This window comes from Phalacrocorax aristotelis, chromosome 4, assembly GCF_949628215.1.
Source record: "Phalacrocorax aristotelis chromosome 4, bGulAri2.1, whole genome shotgun sequence".
Classification (NCBI taxonomy): domain Eukaryota; kingdom Metazoa; phylum Chordata; class Aves; order Suliformes; family Phalacrocoracidae; genus Phalacrocorax; species Phalacrocorax aristotelis.
The window spans coordinates 44508489-44527799 of record NC_134279.1 but is presented as its reverse complement, the minus strand read 5'-3'; positions in this window follow the sequence as shown (position 1 = coordinate 44527799).

Sequence of the window (19311 nt, the reverse complement as noted above, 5' to 3'; positions counted from 1 at the left end):
TCCCATTTTGCAAGTAATGCTAAGACCTTAAAACCCATGGGGAAAGAAGGATGGTGGATCTTGTGTCATGTTACCTAGGCAATTGGGTTAAAGATTACAGAAAAACAAGAGAACACTTGTTTTTAGCTTTTGTATGATAAGACAAAGCAGTCTTGGTTGCAAGAATTTGCAACACTAATTCACACCTTTCTCTTGTCCGGAAGAACCTAAGGTCTGCTTAAACTGAATAGGAGAATTAAATTAAAACATTACCCTTTGTATACAAACATTTCAGCAGCTTTGATCTTGTTTGTAACCACAACAATTTCATTAAATAATGTTTATGGGACAACCCAGTATGTGCTCCATTACGTCAGGAATGAGTAGCAATTTCTCTTATTTATCTCAAATCAGCTTCATTTTGATAGTACAATTTACTCAATACTGTATGTACCGTAATTTATTGCTTACTGTGAGAATAAATGTTTCCATATACAGGCATATCTAGTTCCTTGAGACATCTTTTGTCAATTTACTGGCAAAACTAAATATGTTTAGTTAAAAAAAAAAATAAATCTTTCTGGTACTGCTAAGTTGTTTGTAGGAGAAAAAATATCCCCCAGCGGTTATTTTCTTGTTTATAGCCTGAAGTTTTGTTTGTAAAAAGAAAAAAAAAACCAACCCTTACCAAATACGTGCAAAGCCTTACTTTATTTTAGATCTTGTGTAACTTTGTATGCTTTGAGATATAATACAGGTCCATTATTTGATAAGCAAAGGCCATTTCTATTTAGCTGCCTCAAAGCTTTTTGGTAACCTCCGACAAGCCAGGAGCAGGTTTTTGTAAGGAATCGATAGAAGTTATACATTCCACCTGCAAAAACTGCATTTCCAAGTGCCAGGCAGACACTGCCCCCTTTGCTAACACAACACACCTTACATTTTCATTGGCAGTGAAACAGGCTTTATCTAGCCCTTTTTGAGATTTTCTGTTCAATTTTCCCAGAAAGTGATGATGTTATTTTCATTCTGTTAGCTTCACCTCCCCACCATTCACCTCTTTTCTACCGTTGCTGGTAGTTGTCCCCTCCCTGCAAAGAGATTGAACTCCCATGTTTTTCCTACAAAACCTGAATCGTAAGTTTCCTGAAAATCCTGCTTCTTTAACAGTTTAAAGCCATTTGGACACAGGACTGCCTTCCTATAGTGATCACAATCTATGTACCTGTTTTGTTTAGTTAGTTAGGTTTTTGGGAGCAACCATAAAGTACACCATGGAACAGGTTCCAGATGGAAAAATGTATATAAATACAAAAATCAGAGGCAGGCACGGGGAAAAAAGATAGGACATCTTGAACCCAGTCTTAGCTTCCCTGCTGAAGAAGTGGAGACAGCTGTTTGGGCAGGGATCAACATAACTGAGCTGCTAGGTCCTGGCCACTGGAAATCTGTGTGTGTGCATGCTGGTCTGCTTCAGCTGTCATGAAGCTCTTTGAAAATAAACTAATGAACCATTAAAACTTCCAGTGAGGTAAATAATTATCATCCCTCTTTCACGGATGAGTAAATAAAGATAGTAAGTAAATATCTGGTCTGAAGCCACAGAGAGAATTCAGTAGTTCCAGAAACAAAACACCAGTTTCCATCTTTATATATTCCATTTTAAGAGCTTCTATCCCACTTTACTTTTTAGTTCAGATTACAGATTAGTCTGTTACTGCTTCCAGCTAGCACACTTAGCTCAGATTCACAGAAAAATTTCACAAGGGAACAGAATAATGTATATATTTACAGCATAATACAGCACAGAGATCCCTGAGCTGCATCCAGAACAAGCAGCAGGACAAGCACAACAGCACAAAGTAATTTGTTAGTAAAATAGAGGGAACGCTCAAAAAATTGTTGCTGCAGAGGTCAGTTTTGAGGCCATGACAGTGTCAGCTGTCTCATTTGCAACACAAGCACCTTCCCACTACACTCTACTACCTGTTACAGGCTATAAGTAACTTGCTTCATTAGGATCTTGACACCTAACTCCATAATGAATTTCCAGCCCAAGTTAATTAAACCTTAGCAGTACATTGCTTGATAGACCAGCTTTTGTGCTACTTAATTACATCCACATGAACCAGAAGCTCAGCACAGGCACTGATTAATCTTCTTGAAAAGAGAAGCACCATGAGGAACACGGAAGAGCCACTAACTGAGCTGCTGTAACAGGGGACTGGGTTTACACCCTGGACTACTATGTAGGAACTGAATCCTTAGTACTACTTCTGTAGAGATAAAATGGAAAGCTTTGTGTTTCAGGTTATTAAAAAACAGCAGCACAAAAGAAGGTAGCATAAAAATGATATATTTGAGAAAGTACAACTCGCAGCAGCAAATCATGGCCAAGCAGAAAGAAAAGTAGTCTGATTACTTAAACTATTTATCGGTAAAATATGACCAGTCAAAAAAGCTTGATGGAACCGCAAGAGGCTGCTTGGTGAGGATGACTACACAGTATCATGTGTGGCGTATAGAAATGGAGGTACATAATCTTTAAAAATAAAACTGGGTGATGCTTGAGGGCACTGCACTTAAGAACTGAGAGAAGTTCAATCTTTTATTGCATGGGGAGGCAGAAAGTTAGCTTATTTCTTACTTCATTTGTGTAATGCAGAACTAAGAAAAATCACAGTCATCTCCTTCCACATTCCATGCCTTTCTTATAATGAAAATTTGAAATGAAAACTCATAAAGTATAAGAGCAGGAAATTATAATTTCTGTATTCAACAATGTAATACTTTAAAGCATTAGAATATGAATTGTTTTACAGTAGGTGTACTTGAAAAATTTATTTTCTAAAAGATATCTTTAAAATTGGCATCCTTCCTAGAAGTGTTTGTGTTTGCTACTTCACTCTCTACTAGAAAAATATTTAGAAATTTAAGAATGACATAGGACCTCAACCTGTTTATAGGTGCCCATTTGAAAGTCGGTATGCAGTTCATTCATACAAACAAATTTTTTAAGACTAAACTGATAGTTCAAAGGAACGAAGCTCTGAAGTTTTGTTTTCTTTTTTTTTTTTTTTTTTTTTTTTTAAATAAACTTGGTTCTGCAATGGACAAAATTTCCAAGAATCCAAATGTGGTCCACAGGCATACCAAGGGAAGATGGGAAGATACTGATGTCCCTCTTCGGGGGTTGTTGTACCACCTTTGCAAAATTGTACTAGTCCACTGAATTGAGTTTAGGTATTTGATCGGAGAGCTTGGTATATAGGAATAGCTGTCAGGGGCAGGGCAAAGAAATTGTAAAGAAACAGAATGATTAAAGTAAAAGCTAAAAAAACCCCATAAGCATACTGATATGCAGAAATGAAATGTTCACAGAAGTCAACCATATAGCCACTCTCTCAAACATTATGCCATTTTAATGATCCACTGCACACCTAATAAATATCATGGTATATCTATATATTTAGGCAATATTGCTCTGTGAATTTGCATACATTGCCTGTAATATTTCACTGCACTGTCTGAGGTTGTATTTTTATTAAATTCCTCACTCTGTAGCATATTCTAAGGCCTTGAAAAGATTTTCAGTAGACAACCACTGAAATATCTGTTAACTTGGTAAAACTAATATACCCATATATTTTAAAAAAAAAAAAAGCTTAGTATGTTTTCTACTATAAAAATAAAAGGTCAGAACACATACACATACATATTTAAGAGCAGCTCTTCCAGATGACAGTTTAAAGAGTTTTCCAGACATAGTTAGTGAGCACTAATAAATTAACATGAAAATGACTGTATATGACATAGCATGTTTTCTGTTTAGTGGATTCACAGACAACTTAGCCTATTAGTGTTCTCAGTGCTATATGCACATCAAATCACCACTAAAAATACAACTTCTGTAATTATAACTTCAATTCCCGGATAAACAAGACCCCTTTACCATGACAGCTACAAGCACTCATGAGAAAATAAGTCTTCTAAGTAGTCACGTAACAGGAGCCATATGCAGAGACAGATACCAGCAGCAGATAAAAATCTTATTACGCTGAATTCAATTTCCCCAAGATACAATTCTGTTCCATTCTCCAACACAGAAAAAACACTATTCATAGGAACATATTTCTCACATGGTAAATGTGACTTAGTTTGATCCCAAGTGTAGTCACAACGAGGAGCATTCGGGAAACTCCAGTGGGGCTGTGCACACTAGCTAGGAAAAAGACATTTACAGAACTTGGAGGGAGAGGGAATTGTGTTTGGAAACATCACTCCCTCATCGCAAATGTGATTAAAAAATGCATAAAAATTAAAACGTAGAAACCCATCACAGCCTGTGGCTTATCACATTACAATGCATATTCTTCTTTTGGTCACTGTGTTCCTGTTTCAGTGCTAGTTTTCACAATCTTTTTATACTGAATTTAACATTTTAAAGACCTAAGCCTTTGAAGTATTAAACATATTCTGCTAAGCACCTCAAAAGACAGCTCCAAAGAGTGGAGAAACTTAACACCAGAGAAAGCAGTCAGCTCTCTGCAGAATTCAACTCCTGTAAGTCTTCAAAGAAAGGGCAGTCTCTGAAGACAATGGATTGGGCAAGCAATTTTTAGCATGCCATCAATCCAAAAAAAAGTTCAAAAGTACAAGCAGATTGGGTTGTCTCTCCCAGAACAATACTTTGCATACCACAGTATTTCTTCAGTATAATTTTGATTTGGCTAGAACATTACTTTGAGTTTTCTTTAGCAGACCTTCTTTGAAAGGTGGGAATTTCTAAAGCCCAGACTTCAGTCGTGAGTCATTACTATTGTTTCCTCTAAATTTTCTCACCAGCTCATCCAGCACCACTTCCCTTGTTCTCATGAATGAACAACAGTAATGGAAACATATCCATTGGTAAGAAAGACTTGAGAAAACTATTGTGATAGATTTTCAGATGCCCCGTCAACACAAAGTTAACATTTAATTCTAGTTGCCGACTTCCAGGATTGTAGGTAGGAATTAAGATATTTGTTTCCTTGTTTAATACGAACTTATTTAAACTTTGCAGCTATGTGACTTAACAGCAGATAAAACGTACCCATCTTGTGCAACATTGTTTTATGATCCATTACGGTAAAAAGGGAAGGGAATATGATTTTAATCTTAAAATAATATGCCATTTGTGTAAAGTCAATGCATCATCAAGGCTTCATTTCCCCATAGCATCGCTGTATTTCAGCACGGGGCGGGGGGGGAAGTCCTTACATACCATAGAATCTTACCTCCCTTCAAGATTAATGGGCACTAGTCTGTACTTACATTAAGAGGTCACTCGACCCCATCTGTTGTGCAATACCTAGGCACTCTGGGATAAGTGAAAGAGCCTGAAAAGCTTAGTTTACCCTCTATAATTCATAGCATGCAATCTCTGTGTTGTGGGCCCTTGGTGCATTATGCCAGTTGAACTCCCTTCGATACCAGTGGAATTTCTGAGCATGGCATGAGTGCAGTGCCATCACATCAGGCTCCGTCAAGTGCTGTTTTCCTTCAGCAAGTTCCTCCTGTTATTGGGTCCCCCTTAATATTGGGTCTGGAGGTTAAAACCAACCAAATAAAACCCCACCAAACAGGAAAAAAAACCTATGAAAATAGGTGGAATGGTCTAGTTTTACTAAACCTGTGCAACCTTTAACAGGTTACAGCCTAGACACAGGGTTACTCGGCTACCACAAAGGACAGCAGATGCCAAGACTTTTCAAGTTGCCCTTTCCTGAAGGTGTACTAAAACACAAACTCTGACTACATAGATCCTTCGTGCAATTTCTGTTTCACTCTAACTACTGATGGTCGTCAAACACAACTGACCTTAAACATTGCTAACGCTTCTTTCACAATTATAAATACACAGTTTTTAGGGAACAGCCTTGCAAAAAGATTCTCTCTCTTCTCGTTTGCTGTGCTTTTATCCATGAAAACTGTCTCAATGAGCTGCTTTCTCTCCATGTTAAAAATCTTGCTTGTACAGTTAGGACAAAAGCCCATGGTGCTATATGTAACATTGCCATCTAGTGACATACTGCAAGGGTGTTTTCTGCTGATAAACTATTCTCAATCACTTTTTTCTAATGAAATCTAACTCACTGTATTGGTTTAGCGTTAATAAAAGATTATTTGAACAACTAATGTAGTTGAATAAGAAAGCAAATTTTATTATTTGGTTGACTTTATAATATTTCTCACTGTGTGTTTGCATTTCCATGATTAGCTCTTCAGAAGTCTGGTTGGTACCATTTAATACCACTAATGAAAAAGATCTTTACATCACTAGGAAGTGGAAGTTAATATTCTCTCCTTTGGAAAGAGATCATGCAGGACTATTTGCGTGGTTGCAGACCTTGCTGTTAGCGCTCTGAATAGTCCTATGCATTTTTACTTGGTTTACATTTAAAAATTGAACCTTCTCCTGATGCATGTCTTTCCTACATGCCATCACCCTATCAATAGGAGGTACTTTCAAAACTATAAACATAAGCCCCGAGAACCTACGTGGAAAAGCCAGACTTAAGCCAAAAATGAACAGGCTTGCGCTGAGGATCAGCGGCATACACCCATTGCTGGGTTACAGCCTTCTCTTGGGCAGAAGTTAGTCCCAGCAGGTCAGCTGAGCCTCAGTGCCACAGGCTCGACTCACTGAGACACTGCAAATCCCCTGCAACAGGCCTGAGCAGCAGAAGCTGCTCCAGCATTGTCTTTCTAAAGCAATAAAAGCTCTAGGGAGCCACAGCCAAACCCCAACCTGACAGTAACCCTCGCATGTTCCCTCCCTTCAGCTTTACAAGCCCTGTGGTGTGCAGCCCACCCTCCCAGCCCTGGGGAGGTTTCACTGCACTGCCTCTGGCTGCTCTCATGACAGGTTTATAGCTAATAGCCCCACAAACAGAGGACACTGCCAAAGGGCCTGTCATAGTTTACACAAATTAATTGTTTGACAGGGTTACCGTTACCTGTCTCTTAATGTATTATTGGTTCCACTAATACTTTAAAGTACTGCTACTTGACAGAAATTACTTTGTGCACGTGCTGGCAGGATGGGATGCCTTGTCTGAGTTGTTTTAAGGCTTTGGACCCAGACATCGAAGGTGACCATTTGATTGTATTTCTTGCAGTTCAGACATGAATCAAGGAGGTCCAAATGAAAGAAATGGAAACTTAACAATACTAGCCTTGCAAGAAAGTAATACCGAGCACCACAAAGCGCTAAATGCAGTGTTAGGCAGATACTAATTGATTCTTTATGCATGGCTAAAGTAGTAGTTATGCTTCATTCCTTCAGCAAAAAAATAAGCTCTTTACTTCCCCACCACTTACTTGGTGCTACAGAGGCATCAGCTCTTGTGCTGGGTAGACAAAGTGTGTAAGATTTTCTTCCAAGTCTGTTACCTTTACACAAAGTCATCCTCTGCCATATCTTATCTGGGCACTTTGAACATGCAACACTTTCAAAGTGGTTAACAACCACTAATGATCCCTACTTGTAGCAGATCTCGCCTTTGTCTTTCCATTTTGTTTTTGATCAGACTTTCGTAATGCTTGTGCACAAGAGGAAACAACCACAGCATTCTGGAACAAGCCCATCAGATGTAGTCGTCCCTCTTTCTTTCACATATATAGAATATAATATTTTCTTATGACAGTTATTTTGGTTCTTTCTATTTGTAGAGGCTAAAGTTGGGTAGGGAGAGAATAAAAATAGTGGTTTGTTTCTAATACAGTGGGAACTGCCAAGGCAACAGTTCTCATTTCATGCTCAATCCTTTCTGTTGTTTTTAACCAAGACTGCTTTGAGAATCATGTTGCTGCAGCACTAGCAACTGACTTGTATCTTGTCTCCTTGGGAAGCAGCTGTTCCCACTTAGCAGGGGTAGATGCTCAGGACACAGAGGTTTACCTTAAAGAACAGGGTCAATGCGGTTATCTGTATAGAAATACCATCCCACTTCAAAGGAGAGCTATTTGCGCTCCACTGCCCAAATATTTAGGAAAAAATATTTTGTTTCCTACAGGAAATATTTAACGGGCAATTAATGAATGCACTGAAAATCGCCTTAAATATATTCACAACAACAGCAGAGCATCAGAAAGAAGATGATGTTGTCCAGTCTTATTCTCTACAACAACCTCTACCCATACAATTCAAAGTTGAAAAATTTTACTTATATTCTCAATGAATTAGGTTTCAAAGGGCTTGGGAGACAACCAACCATTGCTCTTATATATGTTAAAACTCTGTACCATAGCTTAGTCATCTGCAACTTCTTCTTTGGTCCATGAAAGATCTGTAGAGGAGCCAAGAATAATATACCAGAGTCCTGACTCAGTCATGGACTGTAAGGATTCTTTCATTTGCAACAGATGACTGTCAAATCCCAGGGATAAACTATACAGTACTGTCTTTAATGTCACCAGACATTTAGTGTCTAGAGAAGACAAATGCAAGGATGTTACTTACGTACACATGTACATCATCTTGACTAATTTTTTACCATATATAAATATGGCATTCATAAATATGTCAAATACTCAAAAAGATGTCACATTAAGTCCAACACTGTTGCACACAAAACACCCTGAACAGTTATTCATCAAATTAAAACCTCCCAAGTCTAACGGGTAACAACTGTACACTAGCATTATATATCTAAATTTAAAACCAAAGCTTCTTACGTCCTACTGTGAAAATGGACATCTTTCAAGCTCAGTTGCTTTGTAAAGTGAATGCCTGACATCTGCTGGTAATTACGCAAACTGTATATTGTTGAATCAAACTGTCTTTAGTTTCGTTTTTAGACTAAGGAAGATGCTTTAGAATACATAAATTATTCAAATAAATATTTAAATTATTACAATCATGATGTAATGAGGTTTCAAAACCGAACTGCATCAATATTGCTTTTACTTTTTAGATGCAAGATACTGAGTGTCTTTTCCTACAAATCCAGTTCTCAGAAAACAGTTTTTCCCCAACATGACTTTTGTGCCCATTACTTTTAATAAATTAGCAGAAGCAATGCTAGTGCTATTGTACTTCACATTCCATTTTGTTTAGACTGAAACATTACAGAATAGTGTAGAAATAGCTTTCCAAAAAATCTTCAGTCATGTTACCAAAAAAATACAATCGCTAACAGAAACAGGACTGCATGAATGCCCATTAAGATACTGACTTACAAAACTCCCATCTGTGACAAAGGCTACAAAACATGTCTTTATTTAAGATGACTTCTTAGGAGCCAGCAAAGACATGGGAGAAAATAATGGATATTGCACTAGAAAAAAGCAGCAAAAGTGGACTGCCACAAAACTGATAAACTGAGGGCTTTTAGTTTTTCACCGTTTCATGAGTTGCACAGTTCCTTTACAAGATTTTGCGACTTGTCAGTATAAATAAGTAGGACTCAGTTTTACAATGTCTAGGCACCTGTGATTTTTATGAAGCAACCTTGTAATACGATGTCTTGGCAAAACGTAATTCAGAAACTAATTTTGTGCATGAAGGGGTCAGCATATCAGAATCAAAATAATTCTGCTGGACCACAAAGAGAAAATAGAAGAGAAAGAAAGATTATACACAGAAAAATGGGAAATTGTAAAACATTTGAGGAATTCTTTAACATGGAGGTAGTAAATAAAATGCTCTATTTGACAAAGGGGGGTGGGGATGACCTCAAAACTTCCAAAGCTAACAGCTGACTTTTCCTGAAAACCTGTATGGATACCAAGTAGCAGAACTCTTTCAGCCACAGAAGCTGATCCTTCATTCCAAACAAAATTTTATTTGACAATATTTTATCTTGCCCTGTAGAAGCACCACCATGAACCCAATGAAATGGAGGGAAAAAAAACTCACCGGCTATTGCCTCCATCCATTTTTCTCTTCCCATTTTTCCTCTGTACTACCAAACCCAATAAAATAGAATAAAAATCTGGTGGAACATCTGTTGAATCCCTATATCATAATGAGCAGTTCTGGTTGTGTGTAATGTAAAAGTTATAGTTTGCTGCAATACTGCCAAAAAGAAAGCATTACAAAGTTACCTTTAATTTAACGTATATTGGTTTTCTGAGTGTAACTATCTGCAATTCTCTTTGACAGAAGGAAAACAACAACAATAAAAAAAACCCAAACAGACAAAAAGAGAGAGAGAGAAGAAAGGAAAAAAAAAGAAAAAGAAAAAGCCTTTAAAATCAGAGCCAGCAAAAAACCTTACTTGTTGGCTCCAGGAAACTAAGTGATTTACACCTCCTATAGCTCCTGCGGAGCAAAAGTGTTAAATCAGTGTTGCACCCAGTAGAACTGGGTAGGCACGTCTCAGTGTTTGGCACTGGTTCCCCAGATATGTAAGCAACACTGAAAGCATACTGCTAAACTTGCCTGGTTTTGACCAGTTCTTGAAGGATTTCACTGAACTATATATGCACATATATACCATACCTGGTTATTGAGTCTTTCTGAAAGGCTAACAGTTTGTTCTGTAAAATATAAATGGAAGTTCCATATTGATTGTTTTCTTTAATATTAAAAAATCTGAAACTTTATAATATTTGAACAATTCCTCCTCCTGATGGGATAGGGAGAGCATTTAAAAAAAAAAAAGCGACATGACTAATGAACTCATTACATTATTATTATGCCAAGTATCCAGGGAAAAACCACACATGCCTTATCTGAAGACATCCACTGACTTTGATGAATATTGATGGAGTCCTGCATAGATTTATCTGCCTTTGAGGAGTGGCCTACTGTCCATTTTCAGGAAGTCAGCAGCTGCTTTTCAAATTTCTGATGCATAAATTATAACAATGGGGAATGGGAAAATAATAGTGCTGACTATTCACCAAGTCAAAGACAACACATATATGCTTCATGTCACAAAAAGTTTCATTAACTTTTTATATCAATATCCTTTGGAAGATTTGAGTATGTGCAACAACAAATGCCATCCATTTTAAGAAAACTAAAGATGTTACATCTGCAAACCCTTTCACCTTACAGACTTCAGACATAGTATACCTTAATGTTATTCTGGAACAGCATGGCAGAGAGTTGCTTTGCCAGTGTTTCTACTTACTTGCTATGCTTTTTTTAAACAGTAAAAAAGATAAGGCTGTTTGTATATATAGCAAGGAAATGCATTTTAAAAATCAGCTTGCTGAGGTGCAAAAAACATTAAAACCCAGAAACAGGTTTCCTATATCTGGGTCAAAGATGTTATTTTGAATTCTAAACCTAAGTGGCAGCATGTTCTTGAAGCAGCACAGACTTCTGCTTCTGTGGCAGGCTGACCCTGGCTGGACACCAGGCGCCCACCAAAGCTGCTCGATCCCTTCCCCCCTCAGGTGGACAGGGGAGAGAAAATATAACAAAAGGCTCATGGGTCGAGACAAGGACAGGGAGAGATCGCTCAGCAGTTACCATCACGGGCAAAACAGACTCGACTTGTGGAAAATGAATTTAATTCATTGCCAATCAAATCAGAGTAGGGTAACGAGAAACAAAACAAAATCTTAAAAACACCTTCTCCTGACCCCTTCCTTCTTCAGGGACTTGACTTCACTCCCCACCGGCAGTGCAGGGGGATGGGGAATGGGGGTTGCCGTCAATTCATCACAGCAGTCTCTGCTGCTCCCACTGAGGAAGACTCCTTACACTCTTCCCATCCTCCAGCGTGGGGTCCCTCCCACAGGAGACAGTTCTCCATGAAATCCCCCAACGTGGGTCCTTCCCATGGGCTGCAGCTTTTCACAAACTGCTCCGGCGTGGGTCCCTTCCGCGGGGTGCAGTCCTTCAGGAACAGACTGCTCCAGCGTGGGTCCACCACGGGGTCACAAGTGCTGCCAGCAAACCTGCTCCAGCGTGGGCTCCTCTCCACAGGTCCATGGGTCTTGCCAGGAGCCTGCTCCAGCGCGGGCTTCCCACGGGGTCACAGCCCCCTTTGGGCATCCACCTGCTCCGGTGTGGGGTCCTCCATGGGCTGCAGGTGGATGGATACCTGCTGCACTGTTAGCCTCCCTGGGCTGCAGGGGGACAGCCTGCCTCACCAGGGTCTTCTCCAGGGGCTGCAGGGGAATCTCTGCTTCGGTGCCTGGAGCACCTCCTCCCCCTCCTTCTTCACTAACCTTGACGTCTGCAGGTTGTTTCTCTCATATTCGCAGTCCTGTCTTCCAACTGCTGCAGTTGCCCAGCAATTCCCCGTCACCCTTTAAATATGTTATCCCTGAGGCGCTACCACCATGGCTGATGGGCTCGGCCTTGGCCAGCAGTGGGTCCATCTTGGAGCCGGCTGGCATTGGCTCTGTCTGCCATAGGGGAAGCTTCGAGCAGCTTTTCACAGAAGCCACCCCTGTAGCCCCCCGCTACCAAACCCTTGCCACACAAACCCAATACAACTTGCTAACCAAGCTTATAAGAGACTTTCTCTTATGAAGAGATAAAGAGATTTTCTCTTTCTTGAAAAAATAATTTTACACCATCATAGATCTCCAAATACAGAATAAGAATGATTATGAGGATTTTTTTTCTTACCCCCCCCTTGACAGAAAGATGGCAACTCTAGATCCCAGAGTTCAAAATATTCTGTGCTTTTTCCAAGATACAGCACTACTTCACTTGGAGCTCTTCAGAATTTTTATTTCATCAGTCTTCTTGGATTTCTAGCAATTATAAGCAATGCATTTCTTAGACCCAAACCCAAGGGTAAAAATCCACAACTACAAGAAATATAAATTATTTATTGACCGTATTTATATGAATTTCTGCCTGTACTGTACCAATGTTTTCAGTGACATATGCTAAATTGCACGTAACAAATTCTCCAATCACTTCCAGCTTGAGAGCATAAAGTTCCTTTTAAATACAATTATTGGCAAAAAGCACTTGAACATTAGAAAGCAGCACTTGTAACATTTCCTACTCAGTCCAGGACTATTACAGCACCAATTTGTTCAGCTGAAATCCAGTTTTAGACCTGTACTTAAGATTATGCAGATAAAATTGCTCACGTTCTTACACTGCATGGATTTATGCAGTGGGATGCCTACAGGGAATAAGACTAAATTAAAGACAAGACAGGAAACTTGCATTACTTCTGAAGAATATAAATATAACGTAATCCTACTGATTGTTAAATCAACATCTTACCATGAAGAATCACGAAGGCTATAAAAGTAGCCAGAGTCATCTTTAAGTCCTTATTTTAATCACTTGTTCAAGACATTAGTTCCTAGATTTCTAATAAAGATTAATTGGATGGGTTGGTAGGAAATCAGAAGTATTCAATTCCAAGTACTTCATAAAACAACTTAGTTTTGTTATCCGATATTACATTCTGCTGTTAATGTGTGTACACAATTTAAAAAATCTAGCTAGCAATCAAACTAAGAATATTAAAGGTGTCCTGGCAATCATCCCTTCATCTATTATTCTCTAGTTACCACAAACAAAAAAAATCTAAAAATACTTTGGTTAGAGATTTATTTTAACTTTTCTCAATGTCTAGAGCTATGGCTACCAGCTCTATGCTCCTAAGACTGTATTTAGCAGATAACACTCTATCCTTTAGGCACATTACAAGGTCATCGCCACTGCATACACCTGAGGAGTTGGTGGGTCTATTGCCTAAATTCTGGCAACTAAGCTACCAAGATTTTGAGTCCCTACTTCGGTTTTGGGAACTGCTCTCTCACCCTTTGTTACAGACTCTAATTTTAACTTTTGAAACAGAGTTTCTGGAACATGAATTTACCACTTAGTGGATCAACTCTCACACTCAGGTCAACTGGGATAGTTTCACTAACATTAATATTGTTGCATAAATGCCAGTCTGCAACCACAAAACTTCTCCCACCTCAGCCCCTAGGCACAAAACCTAGCTGCTGCTCCGTCGTCATGATGAGGAGGACACCGCTTCAACCTACCTCCCATTGCTGTGCACCCCATCCCAGGGTGGAAAGGGGACGCCGATGACCACATCAATGGCTTATGCTTTGCAACACAGGTAGGGAATGCTGTCTTCATCAAAACCCACATGAGAAATACAAAACTTGGGTACACTCTCTAATGGGCCAACCCAATCTATACCATCACCTTTCCCAGTGGTAAAATTTATCAGATATAAATCATCCCAGACAAACATTGGCATAAACTATTATTTCCACCAAGAGTTCCATATCTTCCTAGAAAATCTGTGTTAATCTTCAAAAGTTTTTCTTGATAGATGAGGGGGAAGATTCAGACTAAATATTCAAACACAAATACTGTAAGAAAACAAATTCTACTCCCACCCTCAGTAAATGTAACACTTATTTTTCTTCCCACATACAGGAAAGTAATATGCATTTCAAGACACACTTATACAGACCTACAGATACTCTTAAATGCACACTCCTGTAAGCCACATTTTGTAAAAAACCCACTGATTTCCTATTCTGCCCTTCAAGATATGGAGTGAATCTACAGCCTCCACTGTCAGAAAACACTTACAGAGTACCCCAGCTCTGACTTTTCTAGAGCCAGATACATTAGAAGAATAATTTAATATGATTTACTGACTACCTTTGCTTGAATCTTTAAACAATTATGACTTTCTATGCTGAGCAAAATCTCTAAATTTCATTAAGTATACTTCCTATTTTATCACCTATGCTATTAATGAGAGTACTGAAGAGCTGAGAGGGAGGAAAAATTAAAAGAAAGCAAAGAAACCAAACCCACCTCTAAAACATGAAGCCCAACACAGTCTTCCAGTCTGATATTGAAAAAATTATGGCTAATAACTATGTATAATCTTTCAAGTAGTTTTACACCTATCTTCAAGCATTTTCCCCTTCATGGCTTTTTACCCATAGCCCCTTAATAGCACAGAAAGCAGTGCAAAAGCCTTATTTCAATCAAGATATCCTGATGCAGTCTTCACTGTTTCTAGGGATACTCCTTTGACTAATTCTTCAAAGCCACTTCATTCTTAAATGCCTTTGAAAAGGTGAGTGCTAATGAGATACTCCATTTAAGAGTGAGACTTGACAATACAGAGAGGTAACAATGAGGCAAGGTTCTTTACAGAGTCACAGAATGGGAGGGGTTGGAAGGTGCCTCTGGAGATCATCTTGCCCAACCCCGCTGCTTGAGCAGGCACACCTAGAGCAGCAATTGCTCACGTGGAAGTTAATCAGAGCTTGTGAAATGAGATAGTGCTTACAGTGAGCTCAGATAATATATCTGATGGCATATATAATGGGAAATAATTTTATTACAGCTTGAAAGTGTACAAATCACTTTACTTCTTAATCTTAACATTTGTAAATGTAAAAAAAACACCCGATCCTTAAAAAGAAGGGTGATAGTGTTGGTTGTTGCCACATATGCAGCTAGATTACAGGTGCCAGTGCCCCACTCTGTCTCTTAACTATGCTGATTCCTAAAGAAAAAAATAAATGAACAAGGAGTATGTAATGAGAGACAGGGGTTGGAAGGGCAGGGACAAAAAAACAAACTCTGATCCTCTCCTTATTTCAAAACTAAGAGAGAGAGGAAGAAATAAAACAGGAGGAAAATTACCATTTAGAAATAAAAGTCAAATTAAAAAAAAAAAACCAAAACCCAAAAAACTTAAGCAGCTACAATCTCATAACTGCTACTTCCCCATCACAGTTAAACTAGTTTTATCTTAATCTCCAATTACTACCTTACACAAAAAAAACCCCCTTTTGTCTGCCTGCCTTGTCAGCCACTCATAACTACATCTAATACAAGTCATTCTTAAAGGCAAATATTTTTAACACTTAAACCAAACACCCATTTCTGAACTGATCTCCTGTAGCCACATCCAACGTCCTTCTCTTCTTCATAATAGCTCCTATCACCGCACTCCAAAACCTCTCCTGTGTGCCCAGCCCAACTCATTCACCTCAGCAGAAGCACCCAGGACCACAGCAGTCACTCAACACAGGAAAAAAACAAACCATGATAAAGCAAGAATACCGAGCAAGGAGGCAGACGGAATTAAGAGCACTGTACCTGTTATCCCTGTTGCACCACAGAAGCAAATCTCCACGTGTGAAGTCCAAAGCCTTGTTCTGCAAAGGGAGTCCCCAATTAGGAGTCTCCAATTACCCCCTTCTGCCTGCCAGCCACCTGTGCAGCCAGGTGGTACAAAGCCCGCAGCAGGTCAGTCACACACTGCCCCAGGCAATTCTAGCTACAGCCAGATATTTTTGAGACTGTCTCTTGCAAAAGCAGATCCAGGATGGCTTATGGATGCCAGCCTCTTTCTGGAACTAAATAAGGATTTTTCTTGTAAAGCACTTGGAAGTCATTCAATTACAACTGCAAAATAAATGACAATTGCTGCTAACAAAGTTATGGGTATAATATAAATATGCCTTCAAATTACAAAAAACACTTGCTCATTGTCATGGTTCTCTAGCGCTAGAAATACATATATTCTCTCTAATTCATTCTGCCAGTTTTATGATTTTAAGGGAGTGCCAGCTATTTCTTCAGACTTTATGGCCTGGAGCACCGCCAATGAGCACAAGGGGATGCAGCTGGAAAGCAGAGTTTAGTTCCAGGTGACTTTGGTGTGCCTCATTAGCACTGACCTGAGGGGTGGAAAGGGGTCAGGAGGTCGGGTAGCACTCTTGACCATATCAGAGTTTTGAAATATTCCCTTAATGATATATTTGGCTCCCTTACCTTTATTTTGAATCGATAGCTTGTAAGTCTGGATAATATATTTGTATTGATTCAGAGGGGCTTTTTGTTTTGTGTTCTCAATAGCTTATGCATAAAGGATTTAAAATTTCATTATTAGACCATTAATGTTTGGAAAAAGAAATCATAAATGCAACTCTGTTGGATTTGGAGTAAGGAGAGGAGAGAAAGAGACAGAGAAAATTCTATCTTTCTACGTAAAACAAAGTTTGTTTAATAAAGATAAGCCTGATGTGACTACCGCAACACAAGCATTTACCTGTGTGCTTAAATGGGACTCTTCATGCTAGAGTGTATGCCTGTTTGCTTTGTTCATTTGCATGAACAGTTGAAAATGTTTTTTAAAGCTTTAAACTGTTTTTAATGGAAAAAATTACAATTTTTTTTCCAAAATAAAGCAGCCAAATAAAGCAGAACATTCCTTAAATACCAAAGACTTACAAAGTTATTTTCTATGTATTTTCTGACACAAATTTGGAGTAAGATTGCTCCTCTAATACCCGAATTTTCAACCTAAATAGCTTTCATTTTACAGACCTGTTCCTGCAAAACTTCCTTTGATATAATTTTCAGAAGAATAATATTTTCAATATTTGTAATCCAAAAATAATGCAGGACCTCTACTTGAATCTGGCTGTTAAGCTATATAATAGCTAGCTTTAATGTCATTGTTCAGAATAAACTTCTTAAAAGAACAAACAACTGATAGCTAGAGGTCATTTATTTTCTCAATGTCTTGCTATTTCAATATCTATACTGCTAATCCATAAATAAGACTGCATATGCAGGGGAGCAGAGCTGTAAATGAAGATTTTTAAAAAACATTTTCCTTTCCTGCACACGGCTTTCTGTGTCACGTTGCCTGCTCGCAACAGTAAGTGGAAACCCAGGCTACCTCAAGAGGTTGCATTTTTCATTCCTTAGACAAGAACTCCTGTCTCCAGAACCTCAATAAATTGCTATCTGAAATGCATCAGAAGTGTTTTCAGTTCAAATTTCCTACAAAAGTGTTTCAAGTCTTTTACCATTAAGCAAATCAGTTGCTAGGGAATACATCTTTTGTACACATCACCACATAAAACATCATTTAATTAGTAACACATCCAAGAGAACAATCAGCTGCCACTAATAATAATACTTCTTTCTGTAAGACGTATCAGAAGAGACAAGAGAAAGTAAACGCCATTTGTTTCCATTAAAAAGTGTTCTTTTTGAGAACTGTCACAAGAAAATACAGGCGTCATTTTACTTTCTGAAAGGCTTTAGAGAGACCAACAGAGGAATTTGCCTCCTTGCTGCCTGAACCAAGAGAACAGAGCATCCTGTCCCGCCCGGTGGCCGAGGAGGGAAGAGCAAGCTATTACAGTATCGTTAAAGTGCTCATCTATGCTCTCCTTTCCCTCAGGATAAAACCCAGTTCTTCTCTCTGAGAACTTGAACACAACCTCAGTGATGGTTTCTTCTCCACCCTCTAAAACGATTACCTCAAGCATAATTTCTGTTCACTGGGAAAGGCTAGAAAAGCTTGGAGCATGATGTCTGAAGCTACGCTTGTAGTGTCTTAAAATTCCGCTGCTATCTGCTGGGCTGGATGTACCATTTTGGAGGGAAGAAGGTAGATTTCTCTCTGATGTTTTTTGACAGTGGATCCTTGTCTTTGTAGCTAAGACATTTCTTTCACAGACAGCCTTTGTATTCATTGGAAGAGTACTGCCAAAGGAATACAGGGAAGTGGTTGAATGCCAAGGCACAAGAAATAAGTTTCAGTAAACATTTCAGGAATAGAATTTATGAATAAACCAACCACTTACTTGGCAATTAACAAAACAACTCCGCAACTTTGCCCAATTATCTCTAAAAAAAAATATTTTTTTGTTTTCCCTCTGTATGGCAGTATTAAGTTCTCTGTAACAGTTACATTTTTAGACCAATATAGAAACCTGATATCAAAGCACAGAAAAAATAGGATTTATTTCAGTGTGCTGATTACATTAAACTGTGGAAAACAGCACAAGTTCAGAGAACTGAAATTCATGTAAATATGTTGGATACAAATGAAAAATTGCCCTAATATATTCCTGTGAAAACAGTTTTGTTTTCACACTTAAAGAAATTTTGGTTGTAAAAAGACAAAGCACTTTTTGGAGATTTTTTCAACACCTCTTTGATTGCTACACAGACACAGAGAACGTGCTAAATAGTCACCTAGGGATAATTCACAAATGTTAAAGATCCCTTTTTAAAAGCAAGTTGGCTTCCTCAAAGTCCATCAGCTCTTAAGTGAACTCACAACAAAGGGGGAGACACTGCTCCAATCTTCTGCATCTCTTCTTTTGAAAGGTTTGTCACACTGCAACTCTCATCATTTTCCCTATTACTTTTTCTGATATGCAGTATTAAAAAACTCAGTAGTTTACTTTCAGACTCTCTTTGCTCTTTTTGAAAGTCCCCAGCACATTCAGAGCATTCCACGTCTGGCAATAAATTAACTTCTACCATACTGTGTTTGAATCTATACATGCACATTAAGAACTATGTGAGGAAGGGGATAGTGGCAAGTGCTCCTCCTT